Source organism: Lactuca sativa, chromosome 2, assembly GCF_002870075.4.
Source record: "Lactuca sativa cultivar Salinas chromosome 2, Lsat_Salinas_v11, whole genome shotgun sequence".
NCBI lineage: Eukaryota > Viridiplantae > Streptophyta > Magnoliopsida > Asterales > Asteraceae > Lactuca > Lactuca sativa.
This window is the reverse complement of record NC_056624.2, coordinates 58,592,183-58,599,262: the sequence shown is the minus strand read 5'-3', so window position 1 is coordinate 58,599,262 and position 7,080 is coordinate 58,592,183. Positions and strand designations below refer to the sequence as shown.

Sequence of the window (7,080 nt, the reverse complement as noted above, 5' to 3'; positions counted from 1 at the left end):
TCCAGACCGGGCCCGGTAAATAAGTCAACACAAAATCATCGAGGGGCCCAAGATATCGCTTTTAATCCTCTTCGGATAAAAGGAACAGATAAACTTCGACTTATATCCTTATACTAACTACTTGTTAAATTATACACAACAATACGTTTTATAACATCAAGTTACTGATGTGTTTTCGTACTATCAATGTACAACCAACTCGTAATCAACAACTCATATATCTTGGTTTAAAGATTATACGATATTATCATCTCACAAATCACTCATGAAAAATTCCATGAAGTGATCCATGTGAGCGTGGGTTTAATACAATACTCAAATCTTATTTCAAGAGCACTCATGAATGTTGTAGCAAACTTTTGCTATCTCTAAACACCTTAGATAATCTACAAGCCAGTTCATGACAGTCTTTCCTCAGTACCTACTTCCAAGGTATGATCGACTGTGGATAATTTTGAACAATCTTATTATTCTGAAAGTCAAAACATGCAAAATGAAACAATAGTAAACAATTGACACAAGATAGTAAATTTACTCATAAATAAAACTCCTTTATTTAATCATCAAATGTCAATTACATTTTATCTATTACAAGTTTCTAAATATCTATCTAATTAATAAAACTAGTATCGTCCTTCAGCCCAACACTCTTAGCATGCTGCAAGTGCTTAACCCTGCTTAGTCCCTTCGTAAGGGATCCGCTGAGTTCTCCTTTGACGATACCCTCTTCACTACAAGGAGTCCTTCTTCTACTTAATGTCTCATGAAGTGATATTTCCTGTCGATATGCATGGATCTACCATGATCCGTCGGTTCCTTGGTTAAGGCGACCGTACCCTCATTATCAAGAAAATCTCCATATGTTCCTTTATGGCAGGGACAACTCCAAGGTCTCCACTAAAGTTCTTTAGCCATATTGCCTCCTTCGACGCTTCGCTTGCTGCTATGTACTCTGATTCGCATGTTGAATCAGCCACAGTCTCCTGCTTGGAACTTTTCCATGTTACCGATCCTCCATTTAGGGTAAATACCCAGCCTAACTAAGAGAGGAAATTATCTCGATCAGTCGGAAAGCTGGCGTCACTATACCCTGTCACTCTTAAGTCATCATTCCCACCAAGGGTAAGGATCCAGTTCTTAGTCCTTCGTAAGTACTTAAAAATGTGCTTTACTACAATCCAGTGAGCTCTACCAGGGTTCCCTTGATATCGACTAACCATGCTTATAGCAAAAGCCATATCAGGGCGATTACACTTCATAGCATACATGATCGAGCCAATGGTGGAAGCATAAGGTACTCGACTCATTTATCTTATCTCAGCATCGGTACTAAGACTCTGAGTCTTACTCAATTTCGTATTTCTCTGGATAGGTAATTCTCCTTTCTTGGAATTCTTCATGATGAAACGTTTCAACACCTTGTCCAAGTAAGTACTTTGACTAAGTCCTATTAGTCTTTTACTCCTATTTCTCAAAATCCTTTGCCCATAATGTAAAGAGCTTCTCCGAGGTCCTTCGTAGAGAAACACTTCCCAAGCCAGGACTTAACCTCCTGTAGGGTTAGGATGTCGTTTCCTATGAGCAATATACCGTCCACATACAATATGAGGAAGCTAACTATACTCCTACTAGCTTTGACATATACGCATGACTCATCCTTGCTTCTCGAAAAACCAAACTCTTTGACTTTCTCATCAAAACAAAGATTTCATATGCGAGATTCTTGTTCTAATCCGTAGATGGATTTCTCAAGCTTGCATACTCTATTCAGGTAGTTTTCATCCACAAAACCCTCTGGATTATTCATGTAAACATCCTCAGCCAACTTTCCATTGACGAAAATGGTTTTGATGTCCATATGCCATATTTCATAATCATGAAATGAAGCTATGTGTAACATCCCCCTCTGGCACGTATCATAATATTGTCCGCTTTGGGCCACTCGGCACGAGGACTTCCCAGGGGGTCACCCATCCTGGTACTACTCTCGCCCGAGCACGCTTAACTGCAGAGTTCTTATGGGATCTGCTGCCCTCACGGCTTTAAACGCGTTGTGATAGGGAAGGTATCCACACCCCTTATAAGGAATGCTTAGTTCTCTTTCCCAGCCGATGTGGGATCAGATCTAACCCACTTTCACCCCCCCCATTATAGGGTTCGACGTCCCCGTCGAACACATCGACCCGTGCCCTGGCTCTGATACCATTTGTAACATCCCCCTCTGGCACGTATCACAATATTGTCCGCTTTGGGCCACTTGGCACGAGGACTTCCCAGGGGGTCACCCATCCTGGTACTACTCCCGCCTGAGCACGCTTAACTGCAGAGTTCATATGGGATCTGCTGCCCTCACGGCTTTAAAACGCGTTGTGATAGGGAAGGTATCCACACCCCTTATAAGGAATGCTTAGTTCTCCTTCCCAGTCGATGTGTGATCAGATCTAACCCACTTTTGTAACACCCCCCTCTGGCACGTATCACAATATTTTCCGCTTTGGGCCACTCGGCACGAGGACTTCCTAGGAGGTCACCCATCCTGGTACTACTCTCGCCCGAGCACGCTTAACTGCAGAGTTCTTATGGGATCTGCTGCCCTCGCGGCTTTAAAACGCGTTGTGATAGGGAAGGTATCCACACCCCTTATAAGGAATGCTTAGTTCTCCTTCCCAGTCGATGTGGGATCAGATCTAACCCACTTTCACCCCCCATTATAGGGTTCGACGTCCCCGTCGAACACATCGACCCGTGCCCTGGCTCTGATACCATTTGTAACATCCCCCTCTGGCACGTATCACAATATTGTCCGCTTTGGGCCACTCGGCACGAGGACTTCCCAAGGGGTCACCCATCCTGGTACTACTCCCGCCCAAGCACGCTTAACTGCAGAGTTCTTATGGGATCTGCTGCCCTCACAGCTTTAAACGCGTTGTGATAGGGAAGGTATCCACACCCCTTATAAGGAATGCTTAGTTCTCCTTCCCAGCCGATGTGGGATACCTTATATTGTGATACGTGCCGGAGGGGGATGTTACAAATGGTATCAGAGCCAGGGCACGGGTCGATGTGTTCGACGGGGACGTCGAACCCTAAAATGGGGGGTGAAAGTGGGTTAGATCTGATCCCACATCGACTGGGAAGGAGAACTAAGCATTCCTTATAAAGGGTGTGGATACCTTCCCTATCACAACGCGTTTTAAAGCCGCGAGGGCAGCAGATCCCATAAGAACTCTGCAGTTAAGCGTGCTCGGGTGGGAGTAGTACCAGGATGGGTGACCCCCTGGGAAGTCCTCGTGCCGAGTGGCCCAAAGCGGACAATATTGTGATACGTGCCAGAGGGGGATGTTACACTAAAGGGGGATGTTACACTATGGCCAACATAACCATTATAGATTTGATTTTGGCCACGGGTGAGAAGGTCTCATCATAGTTAACCCCAAGGGTTTGAGTAAAGCCCTTAGCAACCAATCATGCCTTGAACGTATGCACTTTCCCATCCATGTCAGCCTTCTTCTTAAAGATCCACTTACACCCAACCATCTTATGACCCGATACATTGTCAAACAAGTTCCAAACTTGATTTTCACACATGGACTGAATCTTGTTGTCCATTGGCTCTTTCCACTTTATAGACTCCGGGTGTAACGCTCGTAGATCAGGGCTAGTCAATTTAGACACAATGAGCATCAAAAATGACTTTTTGATAGAAGATTATTTAGAATGAATAATCTTAACGAATTTGTAGTGGTCGTGACAAGGATTCCAGATATATAAGGAATGCCGAAATCCGAGTTATAATGAAGAAGTTATGACCTGTCGAAGTTTCGTGACAAAACCAGCACGACACAGCGTGACGTAAATAGTGAATTTATGATAGAGTGATATTTGGCCTTAGCAATCTAAATGAAAGTCGTAGAATACATTAAACCAAGATCGTACATAAAAATAACATCTAAATCTGACTTCGTATGAGGAAGTTATGAATTTCCGAAGTTTCAGCTTAGCAGTATGCAACCCGAAGTTCGGATTTGAGATCGAGTGATTTCTAGTCGAAACAGTCTAAACGAGAATCGAAGATCTCGTTGATATTAGTGCAACGGTAAAAAGACAGACGAAAACGGACGTCAGATGAAAAAGTTATGAATTTCTAACAGAGTTTTCCTGTCCCGACCTACTAAAAATAATATAATAATAATAAAATCAAAATTAGCCGACGGAGTCTACACGAGAGTTGTAGATCATAATCTCACCTACGCGTGGATATAAAGAACGTCGAAAATGGAGATCGTATGCGAGAGTTATGATTTTCTGAAGTTCGAGGCACGCATCCCAAAGGTGGAACGCCAGTCAAATGGATAAGAGATAAGACGGAACCCCGCTCCTAGGCACCTCGTTCGCAGGGAACGCCCTGCGTTCGTGTGACAACCCGATATTTTTCAAACTAATGTAACATTGAAAAAGTCAAATGTAATGAACTATTTAGAATCAAAGAAATCCGCATCAAAAATGAAGTGTTCAAAAATCTAAATTGGGATGCATAAAGTGTTAGATATCGTGCCAAGGTTTCCAAAAATATAAAGAACACTCAAATCCGAGCTTTAACGAAAAAGTTATGACCAATCGAAAGTCCATGACTCACCCAGTAAAACACTGATAAACATAAAAAGTGAAACTTCAATAAAATTCTTTTTAGCCCTAGACACCTAAACGAAAGTCATAGATTACGTTAAATCGTGAGCATGCATAAAAAGAACGCCCAAATCTTATTTCGTATGAAGAAGTTACGATTTTTTTAAGTTTCGGAACAGCAGTAGACAGCTAAAAACTCGGAATAGAAATCGAACGATTTTTAGCTGACGCAACTTAAACGAGAGTTTAAGGTCTCTACAATAGTAGTACAATGGTAAAAAGACAGACGAACACGGACATCAGATAAAGAAGTTATGGATTTTTAACGAAATTATCCTGTCCCAGCCTATTTAAAATAAAATATTAAAAATTAAAGTCAAAATTAGCCGACGAAGTCTAAATTAAAGTTGTAGAGTATATTCTCACCTACGCGTGGATATAAAGAACGTCAAAAACGGAGCTCGTATGCGAAAGTTACGCATTTTTGAAGTTTTTGGCACACACTTCGAGGCTTATCCGAAGGAGTACGTCCAGCGTACTTCGGAGTACGCCCAGCGTACGTAGTGTACGGACTCGGATCGGCCACGTCGCCCCTGTGCCCTCTACGACATCCCATCCGAAGACAGGGTCTGGAGACGTCATCGTTGGCGTGCGCCTCGCGTACGAAGGCTACGCCCAGCGTACTTCGGAGTACGCCCAGCGTATGAGGCCTAGCAACCCACCTATAAATACCTTGCAAGACCTCCGATTTTCCTTGCTGATTTCTCTCTTCTCTCTCACATTTACTCCCTGTTTAGCATCCCGAGACGACCCCGACACCCCTGTTTCATATCCCAGCCCCGACGAAGGTCTGAAGCCTCGAGATTCCCGAGAATCTCGCCACTTTCCAGTCGAAGTGCCGCCTGAGAAAAAAGCTCGTTTTCTTCGAATCGTCACACTTTCCAAGTGAGTTCATACCCCTACTTTCTTTTCATGTCTTTTCATATTTTAGGGGGGAAATACAAGTGTAATACGAGAAAAACTCATCGTTTTATACAGATTCAAATACACCACCTACGCTTTACAAATGTTAAAAAACTTCAATATCAACGTATAAACTATATACAAAGTTAGTATTACATCGAGTTTTTATCACCAAATGGTACACACTTTCGGAAAAACTATAATGGGTATAGTTTACAAGTTATTCATTACATCTTTACGTAAACATTGTGAAAATGAAATACTTTCATCTACATGAAATATTGACTTTTCTTTCATAAATCTATTAATACTAAGTGTTGTGAGACATTCAACTTCAACATACTCTCAAGTACGCATTTCAAGCCCTGTATTATAAACCATAATCTCTTGGAGGGAGAGCGTGATACTTGTGTATAGATCTATACGGGACTGACAATCCCGCACCTAAACTGTTAGCTACAGTTAGACCGGCAGGTCTGGGGTGACAAACGTCATAACACTACAGCGCCTGAAGAACGTTGTTACAGACAGTCTGGGTCAATAGCATGGTTATAAAACTCACACGGAAGTATTAAATAAGTTTGATTTATGAGACTCTTGAATGCATTCAGTAAATACATTATTTTTGAGTATAAATTCACTTTCGTTATTTGAGCATGAAAGATACTATTGCACTCCAGCCTTTGGAACTTTTTCAAACTCTGGGAAGAAAATATTGGATTTTCTGGAAAACACATTCAGTTATTTTTACTAAAAGACATACAAATTTCAGTACAAAAGCGCTTATGAACTCACCAACTTAATTGTTGACACTCTATCAAAACTACTTGTATTTCTTAGGGAATCAGTAATACAGGTAACCATCAGCTTTTGGAGAAGGAACTCTAAGGCGTCTATTATCAAAACATTTTAATTCATCATATTTGTAATATTCTTTTGAAACATGTATTACGCAACAATGTAAGTTTTTGTTATATATATGATGGTTGTGTTTACTTTCTTTACAATATTCAACTGTTATGATACTACGTGAAGTGACCCACCCCCGAATGTTTCCGCCATTCTGGTTTGGGGGTGTGACAGTTTGGCCTGGTCAGCCCCCCATAAATAGATCACAAGGGCAACCGAGTTTGGTTGCCAAATTTCTTCTCTCTCTCTCTCTCTCTCTCTCTCCTGTATTACCTCGATTTACGTACAATTTATACCCCCGAAGCCTCGGTATCATCCCAAGACCCGAAGCGAGTCCCGAAACCCCGGAGATCCCAAGAAACAGAGTTCCCGATCCAAAACTCTGCCCGCGAGAAACTCAGTTTTCAAGGAAGCATCCCGGTTCCACTGAAGAATACTACTTTTAGAGCCGAAGTGTTGTCCGATAATCATCTTATCAAGTGACTGTATAGTCTCTTTCATAAACACGGTTTTAATACAAGTATTGGTTAAATGTATTACATCTATGTTATGTGAGAGTGTGTAGTTACTTTCTTCTAAGAC

General features: G+C 41.8%; 2 pseudogenes; both read right to left on the bottom strand.

Annotated features, from left to right (window-relative positions):
• Nucleotides 1-1,937: 1,937 nt before the first annotated feature.
• LOC111894497 (5S ribosomal RNA) lies at nt 1,938-2,054 on the bottom strand (annotated as a pseudogene).
• Nucleotides 2,055-2,812: 758 nt separating this feature from the next.
• Nucleotides 2,813-2,929, bottom strand: LOC128132514 (5S ribosomal RNA; annotated as a pseudogene).
• Between the last annotated feature and the right edge of the window lie 4,151 nt (nt 2,930-7,080).